General features: G+C 43.8%; 1 long non-coding RNA gene across 1 annotated transcript; it reads left to right on the top strand.

The window, feature by feature from the left end:
- The first annotated feature begins 3129 nt into the window (after positions 1 to 3129).
- LOC143844622 (uncharacterized) lies at positions 3130 to 26591 on the top strand. The gene is made up of 3 exons (XR_013234060.1): positions 3130 to 3202; positions 3722 to 3766; positions 25632 to 26591. It is a non-coding gene; the product is annotated as an uncharacterized LOC143844622 (long non-coding RNA).
- Positions 26592 to 26950: the final 359 nt, after the last annotated feature.

The raw sequence follows: 26950 nt of genomic DNA, 5'->3' as shown, positions 1-26950 counted from the left end.
TTTCCCTCATCGTTTCTCCCGGAAGTAAAACATATGTTCCTTAAGCTGTCTGTACTATCAGAGGAGATTTCTCGTCAGTCCTCCATCCCAGACAGGTGTATATAGAAAGACCTGTTTACCTTCAACAGTGTAACCAATAGGTCATTAGATTATTCTCTGGTTCATGACTGCTGGGTCTTACAAGGTTAAAATGGTGGGCATATATCTGTTTGATGTATGTCCAAGAGATGTACTTTTTTGAAGCTTTTTGCATTGTGCTGTCCTTCATTAAGTCATTGGTCTCCTACTGAAAAATAAAATCTGGAGTCTCAATTCCCAGAGCCCATAATCAACCACCTGCTCTAGGAATCCCACAAGATGATGCTGTGCATGTTGAAGAGAAAAATCGACCCAGCTGAAGAATAGCAGGTACAGCCTTTCATAGAGAATAGTCCCCTGTGTTCCTGGAGAGCCATTATTCCTAATGGCACTTTCCCACCCCCATTTGAAAAGCAAACTTTCTTTATCAAAGGCAGTAGGTCCTGATGCTGTAAAGCATAGACATGCAATGTCTTAGTGTGCTAAAACCTGTCCGCATTTGTGGGTTTTTTGGGGGGTTTATTACATTGACATTGTAAAGAACTCTCTATCTTGATCATCTGGAACTGAATTTCTTAATGTGTGACATATGATTCCAGTCCAACATCATCTGGCCTTTGAAAAAAGGAGAAAATATGGGATCAGCTTAAAACACGTTTTCTAGCACAACTCGCAGTTTGATGGGCTACAAGGAAATGCACAATGTTATGAAACATCCTGCTTCAAAATGGCCAAGCAATTTTTTTTCTTAGTATGTTGAAATTACAGTCTTGTGTATGGAAGAAAGGCAGGGTAATGTCTTGGCCGTGTTTCTTATTTATTGAGGTTTGGCAAACTTCAGGCGCAAGTTAGATACAAGGAGTAATGTTTGCAAATTGTGCACTGTGAAAGTGAAACCATTGGCTTCTGATTTCTGGAGTAGATCCGTATGACTGTTGTTAAGTGGTTCCCAACCTTTTTATTACCGGGGACCGTTCAACGCTTGACAATTTTACTGAGGCCCAGGGGTGGGGTAGTCTTTTGCCGGGGGACATTGCTGCCACCTGAGCCCCTGCTCCACTTGCTTTCCCGCCGGCTCCCCTGACTTTCAGCCGCCTGCTGGGGGGCGCTGCCATCAACAGCTGTGCAGTGCCACGCTGATGGGGAGCCCCAGCCATGGCGGCCACTCGAGAGCACCAAAGGTAAGCCAGCGGCAGAGTGGCAGGGCAGCCCCCGAGGCAGCAGCTAGGGAGAAGGACGAAGAGGAGCTGTGGCCCGGTACTGACTGATCCATGAACCGGTCTCGGTCCCCGGACCGGGGGTTGGGGACCACTGTCTTAAGCCTTTGGTGCTTTGAAAAGCGATGGTCAGATGTTGACCCCATCCCCAAGTTGTAATACCAAAAGATTTGGGGGAAATTCTTATATCTTGTGTTCAGTGATAACCTGATGCTGTATAGGGAGAAAGGGGGGGGGGTTCCTTAAGGAGTGATTCTTTCATTTTCTGTAGGTGCTGTTTTCATTTAATATTTTATGCTTGACATATTCTGTAAATGTGTTGCTGAAGAGCAAAACTAACTGACACATCAGACTGCTAATGAAATTCTAGGGTCAAATCAATGTGTACTTTGCAGTGTCTTGAAGTCAGTCCAGAAGTTGCCTTGGAAGCTGTTTCCTCCCAATATTGGTGGTGTGGAGACTGGATGCGATATTAACTTAGCAAGTAAGGTACTCTGCACTGATCCGGAGGGCTTGCTTATTTTTTTATTGTTTCAAAGCTAGTTCTGAAAACAGATCCTGCAGCTAACCATTTGATGAGATCATGCTTTTATTGCTGCTGGCCTAAGAAGCCGAGACAACATCATATTGATCAGGGGTAGTCAACCTGTGGTCCTCCAGATGTCCATGGACTATAATTCCCATGAGCCCCTGCCAGCATTTGCTGGCAGGGGCTCATGGGAATTGTAGTCCATGGACATCTGGAGGACCACAGGTTGACTACCCCTGATATAGATGCATTCTATACTAATTACCTCCTAAGCAAAGATAAAAAACTTGGCACAAGCAAAACCATAATAGAAGAGTGTTGCACTTCTGAAACTTCATGAATGGCCTGGCATAGGGGAATGCTCACTTCTGTGATGACATTAGCTTAGTGCTCTTAGGTTTACTTTTGCAAATGCCCATTTAAAATGACCCCGGTAAACAGACTGTTTAGCTTACATATTTACTGAACAGCATTTTCTACCTAGTAGGAAGTGTTTCAGCCCATTTGTGATACATCTCCCATACCGGACTTTTTTTAAGGGTGGTAGACATGTCCCCTTTTCAGAGTCCCCTGTACTTAAACTGTGGACTGCATGTGTACTGGAGTCACATTTTTTATGAATATAGAAATGCTTTACTGTGAACAGCCCTGTGATGAATCAGCCCCACGTGTGTATCCATGTGCTTATTTCTGTATATTTGTGCATATAGCTGTATCCTATGCAGAGACAATATGTATATGCAAGGGTTGCTTGCAGATGACTGCAGTGTCATGGAGATATATTTGGGGGGAGGGGGATTGATGCTGCTGCCCACTGCTGAACCAGAAGAAAGGCAGAAGGTGGTTATGCTTTCAAATTGGAACCAAATGCCTGGATGAGTTCCAAACAAAGATAGAATTTAATACTGGATACTTCCATAAGAAACCTGAGAACAGGAGTTCTATGATCATACCCCGTTTATTCCTCACTTGTGCACATCAAATGCTATCTACATTGTTTCTGATTTTTCTGTGTTGTGTATCACCTGGCAAGGTAGGGTGGAAAAAACCAAGATTCTTTGGCATGAGTGTCCACTAATCGATCTAACCAGTAATAAATTATCCCCAGGTATTGTGTACGACTCTTTGCTGGGGTCTCTGGAGGCAGATATGGGTTGACTGCCCTCCTATCAGTGCTCTGCACGTTTACCTTATATCTTCAGGGAAAAGGATCAAATTCAATAAACTATCATTATGCAGTGAGTGGCACTGTTTGGGAGATAATGCAGCATGCTTGTCTTTCTCACAGCAGCTCTGCTTGCTTTTAGATCAAAGCAAACAAGAACCAAGCTATGGATGTCACACCATCAGGTGAATTTCCAGCAACTTTGACAGAAAGGTACAGTTTTCAAATCTGCATATAGGCATTCTTTAGACAGCCAGCATGTTCCAGCTTTTCTGAAAGAGTCCTTGATTGAGAGGTGTAAACAGTTAATTAGCATTTGCAGTAAAAGCTCATTGAACCAATTAATTCCCCTGCGCTGGCTGCTTTAGCTTAAAGTGGTCATACCCTTTTCAGCTCTTGTCCCTAGGTTATGCTGTTTCTTCCCAAATAAATAAAGGCATGTTTACCACAGGTGCCTTTATCATAAGCCCAATCCCTTGCAAATACAAGCGTGTGCATTATGGACTGAACAAGTGGTGTAGTACAATGTCTTGTTGAAGTCTCTGCTGAAAGGGGGGAAACTTCAGATTGCATTAATTTAGCCCACACATCACCACTTAAAACTGATCATGTGACTTTGCTGCTTTAGAGAAAGGTTAAAATGTTCTCTGTAGCCATCATGCACACAGACTACATTCAAAGACTCAGCTTTGCCAGTGAGCTATTTTAATATCTGTGCCCTATATTTTCCAGGAGCATGTAATTCTGCCTCAGCAGGAGACCAATTCCTGTGCTCAGGTAACTTTTGTGTGAACATCAATACTTTACTTTGACAGAGTGTTCTTCAGCACCAAAGCCATCTTCTCCCAGCTGGAGAAGATGAAGGTAAAAAGATGAGTTTTTATTCTCTTAGACACCCGAATTTTAGATCAAAAGTCCTTGCATTGAATTAAATTTCCTGTCTTTAATAAAATCATAGCACTCTGTTCTGTCCAGAGAGGTATCATAACTCTGAATCTAGGTCACTTGCTCAAGGCAAAATGTTTAGTAATGTAGTGAATAAATACAGAGGAGCCAGTTTTATGTATGAAAGGATTTTAGTTGGTGTTAAAGTTTGCAGGCATGTATTATTGGGCCATGACAAAACGAATATTTGTCAGGCTTTATATATATGTGTGTGTGTGTGTGTGTGTGTGTAAAGGTATCCCCTGTTAAAGCATCGAATCATGTCTGACCCTTGGGGTGACGCTCTCTAGCGTTTTCATGGCAGACTCAATACGGGGTGGTTTGCCAGTGCCTTCCCCAGTCATTACCGTTTACCCCCCAGCAAGCTGGGTACTCATTTTACTGACCTTGGAAGGATGGAAGGCTGGGGGAAAATATATATATATACACACATACACACACACACACACACACACACATACATACATACATCTCCCGCTCCTGCTCTATGGCACATCTTACTCAAGAATGAAAGACTTAAATGCTAGCAATATTACCCAATATCCTGACATATGCTTCAGTGTCTGCCCAACTGCAAGGCATACCTAAATACAATCCTATACTTTGTTCTAAGGGAGACTTTTTCAAGCTTTTGGCCAGGGAGGAGCTCATGAAATAAATTTTCAGGCTTCGAGGACCCTGGAAGTGACAACTGCTGGTCACGCCTCCCTGCCACAGCCCCCCGGATGTGTCATAACCTTTTACAACAGTGGTCCGCAACCTTCTTCAGGCTGCGGACCGGTGGCGGCGGGGAGGGTGATTGCCCGGCTGCGCATGCGCGTTTGTGCCATGCGCGGCCGCAAACACAAACCCACGCGTTTGCGGCCGCACATGCGCGTTTGTGGCTGCACATGGCACAAACGCACATGCGCGGCCCTGCTTCCCTTTCCCCCCCCTCCTACAAAAAGCAACTTGCTGGGCCGCAAGCTAATCTGCCGCTTTTGCAGCCGATTTGCTTGCGGCCTGGGAAGTTTCTTACTGGCGGGGGGCGGGGAGAGGGAGCTGCGGCCCGGTGCCAGGGACCACCGATCTAAAACATTCGCCCTTCTTTCACGCCCTTCTCCAACCTTTACTACTACTAGGGTTGCTTTGACTCATGTAGGTGGAAAGAAGGGCAGGATCTAAGACAGGAGTAGTCTAAGACAGGGGCATTATCTGGCAGGGGCTCCTGGGAATTGTAGTCCACGGACATCTGGAGGGCCGCAGTTTGACTACCCCTGATCTAAGAAGACATACCATGCCACAAGTGACTCCCTCCCTGCTGTTTTACACCCACGGCTACTAACTGATCCCTCCAGCTGGAAGCAGCCAGATCCCTAGCTTGTGGCCAAGTTCATTTAGGCACGAAAGGCTACAGACCCCCTCTGGAACTCCCATGGACCCCTGGTTGGGAATCCCTGCTCTTAAGCAGTGGTCCCCAACCTTTTTATCACCGGGGACCACTCAACGCCTTTTACTGAGGCCCGGTGGGGGGGGGTAGTTTTCTCCTCTACTCTCAACCACTGCCCTAACGCTCTCTGATCGCTATGGTAATGTTTAAACATCCCTTCAAAAGAAGATACAGACACGCCACAACAATGAACATAAGGAACATTTTATTTTCATGGAAATTTTAACTCATGACAATGACAAATCAATGGGAACCTTGAGCTTGTTTCTCTGCAACGAGATAGTCCCATCTGGGAGTGATGGGAGACAATGACATCCGAAGTGTGTTGTAAGGACCGGGGGGGGGGGAGAAGGCGTCCTTCGGGGCCCACCTCCAATTAGTCGAAGGACCACATGTGGTCTGCGGCCCACAGGTTGGAGATCGCTATTCTAAGGGATATGTCATCAAGGAAATGTGAACCATTTCCAATTACAGTATGGTTCTTTGTATAGTTCTCAGTTCTATGTAAACCACCCCGTACCTTTGGGGAGGGTGGTATGAACGAAGGAACGAATGAATGAATAAAGGCAGCCTAACACCCAGGATGAGCCACCAAGAGTATGTTTAACCTGATCACTCACTCGTCAGTATACTAAAACCATCGCTGCACCTTAGAAAGTTGAATATTTTCTTACTACTCTTCTGATCAGATTTTGACTGATAATTATCCTCAAACTGCCCAGTCACTTTCAAGCTTCATAACTTGGACTGATTATGTTCCTAGAAAGGTAGGTTCTCATTTCTAGCTACAGGATCCTTTCCTATAAAAAATATCTCAAGTCGGTGGAAGTGTGCCTGGTTCTCTCACTACCAGGAAACCCCGTCAGGCCTCTTTGCCTCCACAGTGTTCTGTTTCTTGGAACTCCACTACAACATTGAACTTCTAAACCATTTCCACACAGAAGGGTAAATCGCGAGTGGCTTCCTGCTGCCAAACGCAGAATGATAAATCTCGTGTTTCCACCTTTTCTCACAAGGAGACCCTCCTGCGTTTTTCCTCTGCCCCATTGGAGGCTTTTTGCCTCCTGATGAGGCTGCAAGGGAAAACAAGCTGAACTTTTCCCTTCTCTTCTTCGCTTGTCAATCACAGCCGTTCTCTTGTGGACTAAACCTCCTCCAACAGCCCTGAAATTAAATTTGTTTAAAAAAAGTCACTTCCTCATTGTTATGTAATAATGCCACAACATATATGCATCTTTAATAAAATCAATACTGCCCTGTTGCTGTGGAGAAATGCCAGAACGATATAGCATTCCACCCCTTTTTTTGGATTTGTGTGTTTTTTTTTTTTTTGCACTTTATTTCTGTCTGGGTGGATTTCTGAGATGCTGCACATTGTCTCTGGGGCTCAATAAGACATTTTGTGCTAATGGTAGGTTTAAAAACAAGCTGTTTAGACCCCTTGTATGATTGGGAGACCACCCGCCCCACCCCTTCTTTCTAAGCTCATTTCCCACTTCCAGAAGATGCAAATGGGTCAGTTTTTGCCTGCCCCAGTTGTGAAGGCTGGCTAGGTAACTAAAGTCCAAGAAAATCAGAGTCCAGTAGCACCTTTAAGACTAACAAAGATTTATTCAAGGCGTGAGCTTTCGAGTGCAAGCAATTTGTCTCCACTTGACGTTGTGCTACTTCAGACCAAAGCGGCTACTCATTTGAATGAAGCCCAAGAAGACATTTTGTGCTAATGGGAAGTTTAAAAACAAAGCTTACACATGGCTGAATGATTGAGAGAAAGCTGCTAGACTCCCCCCCCCGCCCGTTTCTAGTTCATTTCCCTCCTCCAGAAAACATAAATGGGGCTGTGTTTTTCCTGCCTGATCCTAAGGAGACCATGGACACTTGAAAGATTTTATTTCACCTTGGATAATGCAGGTTTGCAGTCCAGCTGCAACATGGACCATGCTGTTTTTCTTGCTGATATGTTTGCGTGCATGAGAGAATCATTTCTCAGGTACTTAGTGTAGGTTCTTTACCTTTTAAAAATTATTGTGTGCAATAAAGTTATTTATGTTTACACTAGAACAAATTTAGAATCCAGTGGCACCTTTAAGGTGAACAGAGTTTTATTCAAAGAATGAGATTTTGTGTGCACACACACGTCCTCAGATGCAATAACACCCTCACTTCATAATTTTATTTTGCAGTACCGCAGTCAAGATCCACCCTTGTACACAGAGCCTACAAGGTTTCATGTTATTCCTTTCTGGAACCCCTTTAAAGCTAATTTCCCCTTTGTTGGGTCCAATTTGGGTAACGGTACTGCTCCACACACCTGTTCATCCAGTTGTCACCTTAAACATTTGCTTTCTCAGCCCAAACAAATAATGAGGCAGGAAATGAGTGTCATTGTCTCCTCTTCCATTCCCCACCCACAGTGACTTAGCAGCCAGCTGGAGCTGATGGGCAGAGGGGGAAACTGTCAGAACTGAGTTGTGTGGAAGGAACTGGAAGGACTGGGGGGCTAGAGTGGCAGTGCAGAGTAGCTGCCATCTCCAGGAGGAAGGATGCCTCCTGGGGAAAGCAGATGCCTAGTGCTGAGTGCCTTCAGAATGCCTGAATTGGCAGCCAAGTGGCTCAGGGCTCCCTCCCAAATTGAATACCTCCAGCACTCAGCACCTGCTTTCCCAGACAGGCTTCTTTTTCCCCTTCTTGGTGGTGGTAGCAGAGTTGGTAATATGGAGGAGGGGCATCAGGAAGAATGAAGGATGAAGAAGAAAAGGAGTTTGCATAGGAGCATGAAAGAGGAAAGGTTTCTCCATGAGGTTCTCATAAATCTCCACTTGTTATTTATCTAATCTCAATATGATCTGAAATTTGAATCCTTAAAACCAGAACTGACAGGAGAACACTTGCTGAAAACCAAAAAAGACCTTAGGTTTGCAGAAAAATCTGAAATAACCTCTCACAAACAATAAAAGCAGCACATCAAACTTTGAGAAATGAATGGCCTCTGAGATCTCATGTGCCATTGTGGAAGTTGCTAGGCAACCAGAGCAATATTGCCAAGACTTCAAGCCTTAGTGTCTTCTGGAGAAAGCAGACGGGAGAGGGCACCACTCTTTCCAGGACTGCTTGGTCTCCTAATGCACCCTACTTCCGCCCTCCCCTGCCCTGGAAAGCAGACTTGTTGGGTCAGGCCTAGCAGCATCCCCAGGTGATGAAATTTGCATGGCTTATGCAGATCCAGTAGCAAGACACACCACCTTGTGACTTGCTACTGTAATTTCAGTTTGCCCAGGAGATTAACTACTATACAATTTGTGACTCACCCGGATAAGAACATAAGGAGGTCCCCTGCTGGAGCAGGCCTGTGGTCCATTTAGTCCAGCATCCTGCCTCACAAAGTCCCTCTAGGGTATAAACTGCATGGAGCTTTTATTCCAATCCCAGGTTGATTCAGTCCCTGCCATCTACACAGAATGCGATTTCCATTTTGATTTTGAATGATTTAAATTTTCCCTTTGCAACAAACATGATTGATCTGGAGTCACCCAACCTTTATCCAGCAATATTTAGTAGTGGAAATAACCTTCAATATTTTCAGAATCTGACTGAAAAAGCATGTGGATCTCCGGCTGCATCGCATTTGCCATGGTAGTGAAGCCCTGATTGGTCAGGGCTGACTCCCATGGTAGAGAAGCCCTGATTGGCCAAGGCTGCCCAGGCTGTAAGCTTTTCTTAAAGGGGAAATCCTAATTTTCTCTCCCCAGATGCTGCAGAAGCAGTAACTTCTGTGGGTAGAGATTTGCCTCGTTTTTTCTCTCCCTCCTCTGTTGTCTTCAATCCTCTCCCCCACTCCCCCCTTCAAGGAAAGGAAAGGAAAGGAAAGGAAAGGAAAGGAAAGGAAAGGAAAGGAAAGGAAAGGAAAGGAAAGGAAAGGAAAGGAAAGGAAGGAAGAAAGAGGCTCCGTCTGGTCTTGGCTCTACCCTCCCCTTCTGAGCCTCCCTAACCTCATGCAGAACACTTTTCTGTTTCAATGGGTGTGTGTGTGTGAGGAAGACAGAGTTGAAATTGATCTGGATTCAGCAGGATCTACACTGGAAAAAAACCAAAGTGTAGAATCAGCCTAGGTGGCCAACAATGGGGCTGAAATCTTCCAGTGATGTTGCCTCCTGGCTAAGGGATTCAAAGAGTGCCTTTGAATGTGAAAGCTTCCCTTAGTCACCATGGCTAATAGTCATTAATAGACCTCCATGAATCTATCCAATCCCCCTTTAAAGTTGTTTATTCCTATGGTCATCACTATATCACCTGGCAGCAAATTTCACATTTTAATCACTATACAGTAGTATTTCCTTTTGTCCATCCCGAATCTACCACCCGTCAGTTTTGTTGGATGTTCTTCTCTTTGTCAACTCTCTCCACCCCATGCATAATTTTATAAATCTCTATCGTGGTTCCCTTTAATAATCTCTTTTCTAAACTAAAAGAATCCCATACTCTTCAGAGCTTCCACTTGCTAATCATCTTTGTTGTCCTCGGTACTGGCAGTGTACAGGATGACTGAATACCACACAACTTACCTTGGCGCATTGATAACCATAGCACAACTTGTGCGACTTGGTTGGGCCTGACTGTGACCATCACGCAACTCACCTCTTGAATGTGGTTCGAGGCAGTGGTGGTCCTGTGCCCCGTGGTAGCCACAGTACAACTTATGCAACTTGGCTGCACTTGAAAGTGACCACCACGCAAGTCAGCTGCTTGACTTAGTGGGTGAAGGCTGGCTGGCTGGCTGGTTAGTGGATGAGGGAGAAGGATGAGGACTCCCCATCTCCTTTTTTTGCAGGTCCTATGCTTGTCAGACTTTAATCGCAAGCCATGTTTCTCTTTTGCCCAATATGCAACATACGTGACATTTTCATTTGCTTCATAGAGTCCATTTGGTTTTCTGAAATTGGTGCTATCTCTTCCAGCTTTCCAGATAAAACTACATCTGTTCTGGAATGCCTTTAAGTTAACTGATTGACTGGCATCTTCTGCATTCTTATTGTATATTTGTGAACTTGGGGACCATCCAAGGAAGATGGTGGGCAGTAAATTTATGATACACAAAAGAAAGTACTTCTGAAAGAGTAATTTAATTGTGGGGCATACTGCCAGTGGATGTTGTGATCTATATAAGGATGAATGGCTCTGACAGGGGGTTAGACAGATTCATAGAGGAGAGCTCTTGCCATATTGACCAAAAGGAACCTCTATATTCAGAGGGAGCAAAACACTGAATACCAGTGCAAGAAAACACTGTGAACTTAGGCAGATTGTAAGTGGGTGGGCAGAAGGGATTGTGTCTGTGCTGGGGTCTTGTGGCCCTTTCTTGCATGCCCTGGGAAATGCTGATCGCCACCTTGGGGTCAGAAGGTGAATTGCCTTCAGACCAGACTGGCCAGGGATTCTGGTTTTTTTTGGGGGGGGGGTACATCTTCTGGTCATGGAATAGGGATCACTGTGGATGGGTAGTTGTTAATTTCCTGCATTCTGCACGGGGTTGGAATAGATTACCCTGGAGGTCCCTTCCAACTCTATGATTCTATGAAGTCACATTATGGGAAGGCCTTGGCCCCCATTCTCTGTTATGATAGCTGGTTGGCTACTGTGTGAAACAGTATGCTGGGCTAGATGGAACTCTAGTCTGATACAGCAGGCCTGCTTTGATTGTCACTATGTCCTCTTATGTGTGTGTTAAATATTTTAAGTAGTTTTTAAATTGCTGTGAGGTGTCTTTGAGCCCCAGATGGGGCTGAGAGGCGGCATTTAAATAGCCTAATATACTTCAGTTGCTACAGTAAATTTCAGTGAAATAGCAGTGCTCAAGAGATGTTTATGCCTAATAATTGCACTTAATTTTTCTTAACCTAGCTGATCTATTTTGTTAAGGCTGTAGTTGATCAAGAAGTTAATTGTCAGAATCCATCAGGATAGCAGTAATTTAAATAGGAGGAGGGAAACTAAGGGACTGTGGTTTATGCTCTGAAATTAATTTAGCCACATTTCTGAACCATGTTACAATGCACTTTAGTTGGACATCTGTAGTAGTAGATTTCTCCATAATATAAATTAAACCTTTGAGTTTAGCTAATAAATCACTGTGCTCTTTCTCAAACCTTGGTATAATTGCTCAGCTTGGCCTCAGATATAAGACATTTTTTGCTTCATCAAGGTGTTCATTCATAGTTTTCTTCTTATCAGAGCTAAGATTCAACATTCTGTTGGCATGGGTATTGTCTCTTAGCAACAGAACCTGCAGTGGACAATTTTAATTGGCTTTTTTCAGTCGTAATCAGTGGAAGCCCAGTGTCTTACATGAAGTATTTTAGTTCTGTAATGTCACCAGGCTGGCCAGCAATTCTGTCGTAAGATCTAAACAAAGAAGAGTGAGTTAATTATATTTATATTAACAAATTTACCATTGACTTTGCTTCTTCCTGAACTGACAGATAACTCCTTTGTAAAGTGGGAAATAAATTTTGATTGCTGTTCTGCAAGTGAAAGTCCTTAAAAAAAATCAGAACTCTTCATCTCTTTCCACAGAAAATACATGTTGATTTATTGAGGTACTCTTCTAAACAGAATGGTGGCAAGTTCCTGAAGTCAGATTCCAGTGTTCTTCTTAATGGTGATAGAGAGAGCAAGAGGCACCTTCCCACCCCAGCTTCCTAAGAGGGCTGCATGCTGGTGAGAGAGTCTTACTGGGAAGGCTGGGGAGAGAGTGCCCACAAGCCTCTACAAGAGAAAATTCTCATGCACAAGAAAAGTCTAGTCTTCAACTCCCATCTTCCTAAGATGTTTTAATTGTGGGGTGTTTGTTTTTTTGCATGGAGGAGCATTTCCACAAACCCCCATGTGCCACCCAAATAAGTACAGCCTGGTTGCAGATTTACTGTCTCAATGAGAACTATGCTTGTATGCAGGGAGTATTTTTTGTGGGAAAGCATTAAGTGCCATTCCTATCTTCAGGCTGAAATGGTAGAACCATAGAATTGAAAGGAGCCAAACAGGCCATCTAGTCCAACCCCCTCCTCAGTGCAGGATCAGCCTAAAGTATCCAGGATAAGTATCTGTCTAACCATTGCTTAAAGGCCACCAGTGAGGGGGAGCTCACCACTTCCCTAGCAGCCGATTCCACTGCTGAACTACTCTGACTGTGAAGTCCAAGAAAAAGCTTTACCGGTTCATTCTGGTTGCATTAAAAAGATAGTAGAGAGGGTATTGTGCCGTAGTGAGCTAAGAAAACCCATTGGCTTGTCTGGCTTGCCTGTTCGAGATGGCATTTGATGTTTCAAATTGCTATGGTATTATAGATTGTTATGGAATAAAGACATATATTTGCCCATTAATATCTGCCTTTCTTTGACTCAGAAAATGCAGGATCAAAGATTAGGAATCCATTAGCAAAGTTTAAGTGGTTTGAAAAAGTATTACTTAAAATATATTAAACCACTTCTTGACTATAAGGTCAGATTTGCCATTAACACATAGTACGTTATCAATGCTGGAGGGGAAAAGGAATTCTATTTACTTGCTGTTTGTTTACAGAATGCATTGTATATGCACTTCTCCTTAAACTAATGTATGGCTTTGAGACTTTGGGTGTATATGTTAAAAAATACTCCAAATCTTGGACATGGAAGTTGTCACTGGCAATCCAACCAAGGGCAGGCTTGAAATATATAGTTATAATATCTCTGCTTTCACTGGGCTTCCGGCTTTGCTTGGTGACAAATCAATGAAAATATCTTGTGCCTGTGTTGATGTGAGCTGGTGTACACTGAGGATAGTAATGGAGCAGTTTTGTACTTTATCAGTGCTTTCTTATTCATTTGAATTTTTGTACTGCTGCATTTTGAACCTGAGATTAATTCGTTTCTTCCCCTGTGAATGAAAACCACGACAGTTTAACTTAAAATGCACAGGGAGAAGTCAAGAGGAGGTCTTGATATCTACTTACAAATCAGAGAACAGAATGTATCATAAATCTGTCAGATTAATGGCTCCCTAAGCCATTTTCCAATGTCTGTCTATGAACAATATTGGATGATTGAGGAAAAAAATGTGCCAGACATGAAAGGGTAATTATGGTGTGATCTATCAATCACTCCCAGGGTATGGCAGCCCCAGCATTCCTTGTTACAATTCTTCATGCTTTACTTTTTCCCTTGTCCCTTGTCTTTTTTTTTTTTTTGCCTCACCGATTTACTGTTGGTGTGTGTCTCATATGTGTGCGTTTTTATCTATCATGGTGACATGGAAAGGAGTGGGGCTGTATAGGGTTTGCCATGAAAGGGACTTCCCAGTCAAGGATCCTCTCCCCACACGCCCTACTTTCTTCCTTCCCCCTGAAGCGGGCAAGGGCCTTAACTGGCTATCATAGCTTTAGTTCTAGGGCTCTCTACCCACCCCATTTTTTAGCCATGGTATGACCCAATGTATGACTGAATGAGAGGCATGAAGGACCCAGGCAGAGTAAACGAGAAACAGTCTTTTAAAAATATTATAACAGTCAAGTAGATAGCAGAGGTTATAAAAATGGGAAGAGTTACTTCAGAATCACTACTCTACAGGCTAATGCAATTGGCTGATTTAATGCCTACGCTTATGCTAATACCTGATCCCTGTAGGCCAGACTCACCACCACCATGGGATGAGGGATCAGCTTCCCTCCAAAGAAACCACAACTACTTGACTTGAGGGAATGGACACCTTGCCTCCCTCTAGAGCAGTGGTCCCCAACCTTTTTATCACCGGGGACCGGTCAATGCTTGACAATTTTACTGAGGCCCGGGGGGCAGTAGTCTTTTGCCGAGGGACGTCGCCGCAGACGCGTGAGCCCCTACTCCACTTGCTTTCCAACTGACGCTTCTGACTTGCCGCCGCCCACTGGGGGGCGCTGCCAGCAACAGCTGCGCAGTACCATGCCAAGGGGAAGTCCCAGCCATGGCAGTCACTGGAGAGCACCAAAGGTGAGCCGGCAGCAGAGTGGCAGGGCAGCCCCCGAGGAGGAGGACGAGGAGGATTTGCAGACCAATACCAACTGATCCACGGACCGGGACCGGTCTCTGGACCGGGGGTTGGGGACCACTGCTCTAGAGGATATGGTTGCCATCCTAGAGGTGTTGTATTACTTTAGACCATAATGAGGAAATTGGGCCCAAGTTACCGCATGCATTGGGTGCACAGAAATGAACGAGCTTAGGTGTATCTGCTGGATAATGAATGTCAAGACTTGCTCTATCCCGGTCTGCATCCGGAAAGAAGACTTCAAGTAAAAGGAGCATCCCATGGTTCCCATTATGCCCAAGGCTTCATGGACTCCAGAAACTCCAGAACACCTCCCCTCTCCTCTACAACAGCAGGCTCCCCTTCAAGTTCCCTTGGAACCAGCCAGTCAGGAGCCCCCTGGACAGATCTTTCGACCATTTGCCCCTCCAGAGTCTCAAGAACCCCAGGAACAGAAAAAACAGAGGGCCTGAGTTGAAGCCAGGACCAAGCAGATATGTGCTCTTGGCTCAGGAAGAAGATGGAACTCTCTACATCTCAGTGGGATCATGGACTCAACTCTAGATTTTGGCAGGATCATTAACCTAGCCCTAACTAGAAGGAATGGGGTGAGGCTCAGAGTTCGTGATATAATCCTGCCATTAAGTCTCAGCCTTTGCTGGTTCAACATCTCCTATCAACCAATGTGCTTTACCTTGAATAAGTAGCTTAGTGCAAAGCTCCAGCGCTGCTGGCCCAGCCTACCTCTGGTCGAGTCCATTAGTCTTCAGCTCCTGCCTTAACCATGTTTCCAACATAATGAAAAGCGATGACTGTTTGAATTATCAGTGTAATTAATGTTTTTAACTATGCAGGATGGGAAAAAAACAGAGCAGCGACATTGTGTTCATCCCTCTCTAGCTTTGCTTTGACATTCCACGGCATTTCTAGGTGTAAACTGCACGGAGCTTTTATTCCAATCCCAGGTCGATTCAGTCCCTGCCATCTACACAGACTGCGAATTCCGTTTGGATTTTGGGCGATTTAAATTTTACTTCTGCAGCAAGAAGGATTGATCCGGAGTGACCCTACCTTTATTGTGCGATACCTTAGAGTGCTTTTAGCACTCAATATTTTTCAAATCCGGATTGGGAAAGCGAGCTCCGTGGGAGAGAAACTCTGATAGGCCACACCTGGTCATGTGACAGGCTTGCCTTAAAGGAGAAGCCCCTAATTTCTCTCAACTTCTGTTGGTCCTGGATTTTTTCTCCCTTCTCTGCCTTTTTCGATCCTCTCCCCCACCCTTCCAAGAAAAGAAAGAGGCTCCCTGTTTGGCTCCTCTCCCCCCTCTTCAAGAAAAGAAAGAAAGAGGCTTGGCTCCTCCCCCCTTCTGAACTACCCTAACCACGTTCAGAACACTTTCCTGTTTCAATGGGGGGGGGGGAGAGGAAGACCCGAGTTCAAAGCGATCTGGATTCAACAGGATTGACAATGGAATAAACAAAGTAAGTGCAGACTCTGCCCTAGTTTCATTTGCCACTCCAGATTTTACTGTGAGTTTCAGCTTCATGTTTTCCTCAGTCAAAAAATTCCTTTGCACACTATGCTGTCCACATACAAATTTATCTTAATGCATCATTAAGCCCCTTTCTAGAAACCACAGTATTCTGAATGTTTTTAAATTCTGCTGCAAATGAAGAAACAAATTCATTTTCTGGCTGGTGCAGCTTGTGAAACCTCAACCTTTCTGCTCTAACGAGTTTGAGTGGTGAATGTTGACGGACAATTTGCTTTTTTGTTTATTGTTTTGCTTGCAGGCTTCTCTGGAGTGATGAAATTTTGCGCAAAACTTTAACTTTTCCCTTCCATAATATTCAGAAATGTTTCTATACATTTTTCTGGGAATCCCTTCAAAATACTATTTGTCAAATATAGCTTTCCATTTCACATAGTTTCACAGTAGTTACAATTCTGTACCATGAAAAGCTTCTTGAAAACTTCCTTCATTGCCTGTTGGAAGATATTTGTTGTGCATCATTTAACGTACTTGTTGGCTCACACAAGCTTCTGTTAATGATAAAACATATTCCATTAAATAACAAATGCAGAAAGAAAAACTAATAGAACAAAACTGTAGATTCAACATAACCAGCTACTAAATGAAACACTGAACTGCAGATTCAGTTAGGCCTATTCAGATATATAGCACATGGGACTTTCAGATGCACTATGCATTGTAATTTAGAGTTAATGGGATTTTTATTTTGCTCAGTTTATTTGGATTTAGAATAAATTAGAATTTTCAAAGTGCTTAATCAGTAGAATTAATTGGGCTATCCTTGAAATATTCTTTTTCTCATGGAATGCAGTATATATTTATTCATCAGTTATGTTTTTGATGCTGCAAAATATCATGAGCTTCTTGACATTTTGTCCTATAGTATGGTTTATTTGAATATTCATCTATATTGAGTGCAAGAGATCCTTTCCCTACCTCTCCCCTACCTTTCCCTACCTCTCCCGACAACAGACACCCTGTGAGGTCAGAAGGGCTGAAAGAGCTCTAAGAGAACTGCTTGCAAGAACAGCTCTAAGAGAACTGTGACTAGCCAAGAGTCACCCAGCTGGTTCCCTGTAGAGGAGTGGGGAATCAAACCAGGTTCTCCAGATTAGTGTCTGCTGTTCTTTAACCACTATACATTGGCTCTAAATATGGGGTGATGAACAAAAAGAGCAACTGTATCTTTATTTGATTCACTTGAAAAGAAAATCCTTCAAGGTAGACTTGAGACAAGTATCCTAAATTCTTTGTAATGGAGAAGGGACAAAATTTCCTTTGCGGTGCAGTGGAAGGTTGCTTTAATGGTGAAGGACAGAGGCATTTTGCAGTTTCCATTGTTCCACAGGATCGGACATAGGATGAAGTGGGCCAATATGACTAATATGCGGATGTGTCCCTGGGACGAGGGCAGGTCTGTGATGAAATCTAGGAATACTGTCTCCCACAGACCAGTTGGTGAGGTTCTGCAATAGGCCTACTAGCTTCCCAGCCAGCTATCTGCAGACTTCACAGGACTGCACATATTTGGTGATGTCTCCCTGTATCCAGGGCCACCAGAATTCCCAGGATAGAAGGCGCAAGATCTTGTGGCACCCAAAATGGCCTGCTGGCTATGGCTGGAAAGCATTCTTGCTTCCTGATGCTGCTCTTGCTGGCCTGCTTCTCGACCCAGCTGCTCAGGCGGGTATTCCACTGGTGTGAGGCCTGACTTTTCCATTTCCTCCTACTCCTCAGAGGAGGGGCTGCTGGCTGGCCCATGACAGTTCTGTTAACTGGAGATGCTGGGGGTTGAATCTGAGACCTTCCCACATGCAAAGCAGAGACTCTTCTACTGAGACCCCATCCCTCCCATTGACAGCATGAGAGTCAGTGCAATGCTTTTCACGATAATTGGTTCAAGAAACTTAGGAGCTGGTGACTATCAGTGATAGTTTGATAGGACAGTAATTTCAAGCAGGTGGAAATTATTTTCTTCTCTGCCTTGTTTTACCGTATGCAGTTCTTATTCTTCCCTGACCTCAATGGTCCAGGCTAGCCCAGTCTCATCAGAAGTTAAATGGGGTCGGCCCTGGTTAGATTTTGGATGGGATATCACCAAGGAGCCCCAGGGCCATTATGCAGAAGCAGGCAACAGCAAACCACCTTTGAACATCTTCTGCCTTGAAAATCTTTTGGGGTTGCCGTACGTCAGCTGTGACCTGAAGGCTCTTTCCACCACTCAGTGAAAAACAAGGCTAAAGAAACAATGGATGAGTTGAAACTTTGGGAACAAAGAAAAGGCCATGGGGCAGAGCGGAAGTGGTAGCACAGTAACCAGAAATGGGCGAATGGACTCATTCGCAAAACGATGTGATTAATGGGTCGATTAGCTTCAGTCTGCTCTAGACTGTGAGTAGGGATGATAAGATGGAGAACCCAAGCAGACTGCTAATAATTATGATTTACTCTATTCAGAACAAGAGTACGACTACAGAAGGAAAGCTATATGTGCTTCGTTTCCATAACAGAACCCTTCTCAGATTCAATCCGTAGCATCTCCAATTAAAGTCCCTCATGTGGAAAGTACCCATTTTTTCTTTGTGAGATCCTAGAAAGTTGCTGCCTGTCAGAGGAGATGGATCTATCCGTTCCACAACCCCTGGTGAGGCTTGGAAATGGCCTCTCTCCTGCGAGCAGTACCACTTGGGCTGAAACACAGGTGTAAAACTATAGTGTGCAGATCTCTTCATAATACAGCTGCCGGTACTTCCCAACAATTTTTAACACTACATTTGAGTGAGGATAAAGTACCATTTGTACTGTAGGCAGGCCCAGTCCAGGCCATCTGAGAAACCACAGGACTGGCAAATGCCTTAGGGGACAAGAGATCCCTGACAGTTCAGCCACTGTTGCAACTTTACACTGTAACTGATCTCATTTACTGGTCTTTTGCACTTTCCCCCTTGCCGTCTCATATGCTAAATAATTCACACCTCTATTTTCCCCCAGCAAAAGGCTCAAGGCTTCAATCATGGGCTTTATTGTTGCAGAAGCCCGCAGAGCAAAGTAGTAGTAACAGCAGGCCCCTGTGAGGTAGATCCCTTTCATGACAGGTTTTTATTCTCGCTGTGAGAATGCTTTTTACCTTGCTGCCTATTTATATTTTATTCATTAAAGCGCAGTTTGAATTAAACGAAAAAAACTACAAATTACCTTTTTATCGGGAGAACAGCACTAGGGTTTTTTCTTTAAGCAACATACTTGTTGATGGCATTGTGTCCAAGTTAGCATGTATAACCTTTTCCTAAAGAGCCACAAATTATTTTTTTAATGAACAAATGTATTAAAAAGGACTATTCTAATGCTGGGTGTGTAAGTATTTCTGGACTCCAGTAACATAAGGGAGAATTCTGATCAGAATTACTTTGAAGTCTACCTGTCCCTGCAGGATGTAACAGGCTGTCATGAGAGGGTCAACATTGTGCAGAGTTTGGGAGAAAATGGGCTGACAATAACCTCAGTTAAACTGAGGACTTGGTGTGGGAGCCTTGGAGGAGGTATAAAGTGAAATAATTACCCCCTCCACAGGGTTGTGAAGTCATTTAAAAGTGGTCTTGAATGACTGATACATTCATATTTTAAAAAGAGCAATTAGTATTGCTTAGTGCTTAAAGAGGGCCACATCTTAAACCAAAAATAAAATTATTAACCTACTTTTTAAGATCAAAAGTAAACATTCAAAGGTAACTGAAGAAATGTTAACTTTAATGCAATCCATTTTGGAATAAAGTTTTACTGTGGAATCCTTTTATTTAGCTACACAAGCTTACCGAGTCAGCATGATTTTTGTGACTGTTTTCTGTTAGCCAAGGCATAGATGTCCAAGTCAACGTTTGTGACAGACACTCTAAAAATATCATGTAAATGTCCATCTGTAAGCCTTGACCTACACTTAGATTTCACAGTGTTCATCTTAGAAAAGGTTTGTTCACAGATGTATGTGGTGCCAAAGACTGTGAACATGCCTGCTGCAAATTTCTTTAGGTTGATAAATATATCAGGTAGACCAGAATAGAAATCTAACACACTATTTTCTTTGTAAATATGTCTGAGATGATCACTGGCTTGCAAAATGGTCAGTTCCATCTGAAAAAAGTTACTTGCAACTTCTGGTGCTACTTCAAATAGATTCTGAAACATTCTTATTTCCTTTCCAAGGTTATGGCAATCAGTGAATCTGTTCTGAAATTCCACCTGCAAGTAGGTTGAGTGCTTTGATGTGTCTTTCAACATTGAATTATAAATTCTGATACTTCGCAAATTTTAGTCCATTGCAGCATGAGAAGTTTCAAAAGTTACCTTCACTAACTTGCTTCACAAAAATGTTTAGTTTTGTTTCAAAAACTTTCAATTCAGTATACATGTCACACACAAGCTTTCATATCCCCTGCAACCTTAGATTCAATGTGTTCAGATGCTTTGTGATATCCATTAAGAAAGCCAAATCAAAAATCCATTCAGGGTCAGAAAGTGCTTCTTGACCTTTTCCTTTCTCCTTAAGAAAGACATCAATTTCATGATGAAGACTGAAAAAATATTTGAGGACTTTGCCTCTGCTATGCCACCTGACTTCTGCATAGTATAATACATCCCCATATTCTGCATATATCTGTGAGAGAAAATTATGAAACTGACAATGAGCAAAGCCATGATGCCTGATGTAATTAATCGTGGGTACAACAATATGCATCATACTTTATCACTGAAGAATCTTACTACATAAGGCTTGATGATGGATAATGCAGTGAAATTGCATGGGAAGTGTACCATTTAATTTCAATATTTCTTCATTGATTTTTGCAACTATACCAGTGTTACTTTCCACCATATTTCTTGAATCATCAGTTGTGATTTATCCCAACTCAGACCAAGGTTTTCTACTGATTTACATACTTTCAAGAATATGTTTTCTGCATTTGTGGTGCCTTTCAAACTCTGCAGTGCACACAACTCTTATGTAATTCTGAAGTTGGAATCTATCTCCCTGATAAAAATTAGTAGTTGAGCAGTGTCTGTAATGTCATTGCTCTCATCTAATGCTAAAGGAAAAAAATCAATTTTTTTCCCTTGACAACCAGTGACATATGCAGCACTTCTAGTTCTTCGATACACCCGGTGATTATAGATGCAGATAAACTGACACAACTAGCACAAGATATCTTCTCAGGGCACATTTTACCTATTACTTTAACCATGCACTTTTTAACAAATTCACCATCAGAGAATGGTCTACCATTCTCAGTAATACAATTAGTAACGTGTTAACTAGCCCTCACAGTAGACAGGTTCCCTTCAACATGCTTTCGAAAACTATTTTACTTCAAAAACATTGATTTTTTAAAAAAGAGTTTATCTTGTTCACTCGTGCCTCTCCTTGATATATTGAGTAGCTCTTGTGACAGAATTCAAGTGCCTTTTAATACTGTACTCCTTTAATACTGCGATGGTTTCATAACATATGAGGCAAACTGCTTTATCCTTGTTTAAAACAAAGAAGTACTCAGTAGTCCATTTGTCATTAAAGACATAGTGCTTATCTGCAATTTTTCGTTTCTTTGAAACAGAACTTTCTTTTGCAGACATCTTACATGGTTTTTAGCAGAGCAGCAGTTACAGAGTTTCAGTGTTATCCTCAAATATATATAAAATATGAGCAGTCTAATGTTAGGGGCCTAACTACTCCCTTTCCCATTAAATCCACTCCACTCTAGCTGCTATTATCTAGGGATATTCAATTTGACCATGGCAAAGAAGAGAAGAGACCCCTGCCTCCCTATCCTCTACAGTTCTTAGAAGCACTGGGCTTATATACACAGGCTAGGAATAATTTTTTAAACATGGATTGTGAATCTGGCTTACCAGATGGTAGAGTTGCAATCCTAAGTACATTGAATACTATGAGATTTATTTTGTAATAAACACAGTCCACTGAAGTGTAAATATACACCTGCTAATGCGTTTTAATTTTAATATGTTAAAATTGGGGGCCCTCAAAAAAAAAGGCAAGAATGAGTGAATGAGGGTAGCCTTCTACCTGGAACAGAGGATATGCCATTAAGTTGACTTCAAATTATATGCAGGGTACACACACACACATTACTGCTTGCCAGCTAAGCCTCAATCATGAGAAGTAAAATGGCAACCAGAGGGAGGGGAACTTGGCTGGAGGACGATGCAAGAAGGGCAATGTCATACTTGACATGTCCTGAACTCATTCACACAGTGACTTTACCTTCCTTATATACATACATAGCTTCAACATGGTAATTCATAGAGAGGGGGAGTTAAAAATCTGAGTGGCTTGGGTGCCTGATCTTTGCTGGCTAGCAAAGCACCTAGAATGGCCAAATGTAATGCTATTATGGAGGACTAGTAATTAAGCCCGTTGTACCCAAAATACAATGGGCTCTAGAAAGCGGGGGTAGAGGGGGGGAAAGGCGAGGGCAGCGTTTTGAAAGAAAGAGCACCTGAAAGCGGAGGCATAGTCAAGGGCGGTCGGCAGCAGCAGCGGCGGGACGTCCTTTTTTCGGCGGCGGGGCAGTAAGTAGTGGAGAAGGGAGGCCGTTGCTTCGGGCGGCGGCTCCCAGGCGTTCTGGCGGCGTGTGCGGCGGCAGCTAGGCTGCGGGAATGTTCCTGATGGCATGTTGGGCTGCGGCTCTATAGGGAGTCCCAGGCAGCCGGGCAGGTCGACGGGCAGGGAGCCCCCGCCAGCCGCGCTGTGCGCGGCTGCCGGGGACTCCCTTGTTGGCTGGCTGACGCGGCGACAGGCGCTTCCCGTCTGTTCCCAGTGTTGGGCGGCGGCTGGTTTCCTCGGGCGGCATCGGCGGCGGCCATCTTCTTGTTGTGCGGGGCAGCAGCGGCCATCTTCTTGTTGTGTGGGGCAGGGAGTCTCCGGCAGTGGCGCTCCGCACCGCTGCCGGGGGCTCCCTTGAGCGGAGGCAGGCGGCTCCAGGGCGGCATCTTCTCTGCAGCGGCCATCTTCTTGTTGTGCTGGGCAGGGAGTCCCCGGCAGCCGCGCTCCGCGCGACTGCCAAGGGCTCCTTTGAGCGGAGGCAGGCGGCTCCAGAGCGGCGTCTTCTGAGCGGTGGCCATCTTCTTGTTGTGCCGGGGGCTCCCTGAGGCAACGGGCTGATGCGGTGAGAGGCGCTTTGCGCCTCTCGTCGCATCGGCGGCTATCTCCTTGTTGTGGCAGGGGCTCCCTCAGGAAGCGGCCTGACACGGCGAGAGGCGCTTTGCGCCTCTCGTCGCATCAGGTCGGGAGCAACTGCGAGCCGCGCTGCGCGCGGCTCACAGTTGCTGGGGCTGGGAGGCGACGGCGATCTCCTTGTTGTAGCGGGGGCTCTCTCAGGAAGCGGCCTGACGCGGCGAGAGGCGCTTCGCGCCTCTCGCCGCATCAGGCCGGGAGCAACTGCAAGGCGCGCTGCGCGCGGCTCGCAGTTGCTGGGGCTGGGAATCAGAGGGAGCAATCGGCAGGCGCAAAGCCGGACCCTTCCTCATCCCGGACGCATCCCGCCCCAGAACCCCTTACTGTTTTATTTAGTCCGTGGCGCCCGCGGCGCCACGGGCGGTGTACAGATAAGAAGAAGAGGGTGCTGACTAAAGGAACCATGGAGACCAAAACAAACAATGTTGCTATTGTCTTTTTTGCAAGAAAGGGACAGTATGAACATCAGTAGATGGTACCTCTTGAGGCAGGAAGAACAGTATGGGTCTGAGGGAAAATACCCTGAGAGTGATAGCAGCAGGCAAGCAGGTTGGAGGGCCGCACATGTGACCTGTGAGCCTCAGGTTGGGGACCAGTGCCTTAGAAGGTACCCTTTCTTCCTGGCCAGAGTTCAAAGTCAGACACAGGCTCATAAAACTTTTATACCCTGGTGTGTCAGCGTGTGTTCTTTTCCAATCAAACGAGTTTACCAGTGTGAGAGTTTATTTTTCATTTCATTTCTGCTTAAATCTAAGTTCAGATGGAATGGAAAACTAATCTAAAAATGATCTAAAATAGATTGGGGGGGGGGGTGCCTGAAATGTCACGGTTTTATGGCCCAATATCTGGCATTTCTTCAGGTGGAAGCAAATACCTTACACTCTCCATTTTTGGAAGCGGTTGCCGCTTTCTTTAGAGGTGATATCAGGTTTCTGCTTCATAGCTCCCAAGTGGTACAGCTTATTGGACTTCTCTAGGCCAGAACAAACTCTTAACTTGTATTTGGGAGTTTTGTTGGGATGTAAAGTATACAGCATATTAATAGACAGCTATCCAATACTTGTTTTAGATGTTGTCACTTCATCTCATGTGGGCAGCAATTGCATATTGACTAAACAGGGAATGGGGACTTGGTGAATGGCAAAAAAAATTATTAGGGCCAGTGTTGTAAAACACATGGCTTGTAAAGGGATAAGTGTTTTCAAGCATTACTGACAAGTCTAGTGTTTGTTTTTTCTTAACCTAGGGATATTTAACCACTCTTCTCTTCATATTGCAATTTGTTCACCAGTTTGTTAGCAGTACCCTTGAATAATCAGGAAGTTAAAGTGGGGGGCCATGAGGCTCATGGGCAGAGGGAAATGCCATCCTTCCACTCTCTCACTGAGCCCTTGGGCTCTCCAGAAGCCGCCATGTGGTCTGAGGTAGCTCCTGGGCTGTTTTGTTGCTGCTGCAGCCCCTAAACTCTGTGGCAGCCACTGTTCATTGGAGTGTTCTGGGTCTTCAGCTGTTGCTGCCCAGCCTGGCTCTCAGGTTGCTACATCACTGTTAGGATCCCTTGCAGCTGCTGCCTGGCGAAGCCCCTGGGTTGTTCCACCACAGGTGCTGCTATCACCACATTAGCCATGGCTTCCAGGTTCCAGCACACTGAAGTAAGAATGAAAGAATTTTTAAAGGGATTTACACCCCCCCCCATGTATTTTTAAGAACATTTCAGATTTTTCTTCAAAACTGGGAAGTGCCCCAAGTTAGCTGAAAAATCTGTTTAGCATCCACGTGGCCCTCATCTGCAGATTTAGCTATCTGCAGATGGGGACCATGGGGGTCTATTAGGACATATGTTTTTGGTTTTTTTAGTCTTGTGAGTTGGATCATAAATGCTCTTCATGCCTGCATTCTCATGCTTCCTTTCCTGAATGTATTTCTTGTTTTGTGTTTTTGTGGGGGGAGTGGATATTTTGATCTTGCTGGGTAGGGGTAGTTTGCCTTTCTGTTCTAGCTTTGAGCATTTTCGTGAGTTAATGGCTGAATTAGTATGTGTTCACGGAAAAATGGGGTTCTGACTGCAAATATTTTACACAAACACTTTCTTGCACTGCTTTTTCTGTGCCTGTCTGCTTTTTCATTCCTCACCAGCCAAACATATATTGTTTGATTTACAAAAGATGTGTTTTGATCATGTTTGGTGGGGATAAATGATTCGTTTCTCTCATTTCTGTGGCTATTTTAATATACAGTCCTTGGGAGGGTTCGCATCGGATCACAAATATTATGTGCATGTACCCTCTCATACGACTTTTCCTACAGTTATTTCTCCCTCCCCAATCTGCCTGCTCTATACATCTCATAAGGGGGGAGGGGTGTCACAAAAGAGGTGCTTTTCATTGTTGTTCCAATTAGGGAGGAGTTGGGCTGGGGAAAGTTTAATGGTTTGTCTCTTGTTTTCCAGTCTTACCCTTTTGCCTGTCAAAGCCATGTGTGAACTGAATTCCATTTATGTAGTCCTGCACTGCTGCCTGGGAATTGCAGGCTGACCTGCTGTCTTCAGAGCATGAACCAACATGCTACTGACTGATGAATGCCACCAACTGCACAGATGTGATGGCAGCAAATCTATTCTGAATTAAGAATACAACCTGATCTATCCAACAGTGACCTTGGGACATGTATAACCCTGTGTGAGAGTCAGGTGGTGTTGTGGTTAGAGTGTCCAATCAGGAACTGGGAGACCTAAGTTTGAATCTCCACTCTACCTTGAAGTCTCCTGGGTCACCACAGATGAGTCACAAATTTTTAGCCTAACCAACCATAGGATAAAATGGAGAGAGGAGAATGATTTAAACTGCTCTGGGTCCCCTTTGAGAAGAAAGGAAGTATATGGACAAAATGAATGATGATTTGGTCACCTTTTCTTGCATGTTAACAGAGTTCACACACTCTTCAACTGTCAATGAACTCTGTTTGCTTGAAGTTATTTTAATCTTTTCCTGTTAATTGAAGCAGTTAGAGAAAAGTTAGATTAATTGCTTTTTAATAGAGGTTAAGAGTTAAGATTGGCCTTCTTATCTCACTTTATCAGATGTAACTCTCATGCACTTCCTGATTGGCTCATTTGCCCTTGCTTTAGTTATCTCATATTTCGTTAAGAACCAATCATTTATCTAGCTAGTTATCACGTGAGTATGACGGAAGAAAATTAGAAAAATATAAGGGTAATATTTTCTTATAAATATGCACCACTGTGATAGGCAAATCAGATTTCTCTGGACTGAAGTCTCAGAAGAAGATTAAGAGAGATTTTAGAGTGTGTGTGATTGAGCTTCTTGATAATCCATAAAAGTGGTGAGATAAGAACCTGAAACCAGGTTTACTTAAAAAAAAATATTATTCACTATAATATGATTAAACAATGTTAGGAACTTTGATAATTTGATCACTTATTTTTTTGGTGCATGTAGGGTCAATTTTTGCATGCCTGTATTTCTTAATCTTGTGCATAACAATGATAACTTTAAAATTTTTAAATAAAAGGAAAAAAATGTAAGGGTTTTTGGCCTGATTCAGAATTCACTCTTTATTTACTTCAAAAGGTGATCAACGGCCTTTAATACTGAATGTTTGCATAGGTATAGCCCTTTTTAAAATTGTCTAGTCCAGATTCTCTATTTGGTTGCAGAAGTTATTGTGTCCCGCTACAGAAGAATATATATGAAAATTAAAAATAATCCATACAAGCCAGTAAATTGTGAATCTGCATCAATAGTGACT

Source organism: Paroedura picta, chromosome 1 (genome assembly GCF_049243985.1).
Source record: "Paroedura picta isolate Pp20150507F chromosome 1, Ppicta_v3.0, whole genome shotgun sequence".
In the NCBI taxonomy this organism is placed as follows: Eukaryota; Metazoa; Chordata; class Lepidosauria; order Squamata; family Gekkonidae; genus Paroedura; species Paroedura picta.
Note: the sequence above shows the minus strand (reverse complement) of the source record. Positions and strands in the feature narration are given on the sequence as shown.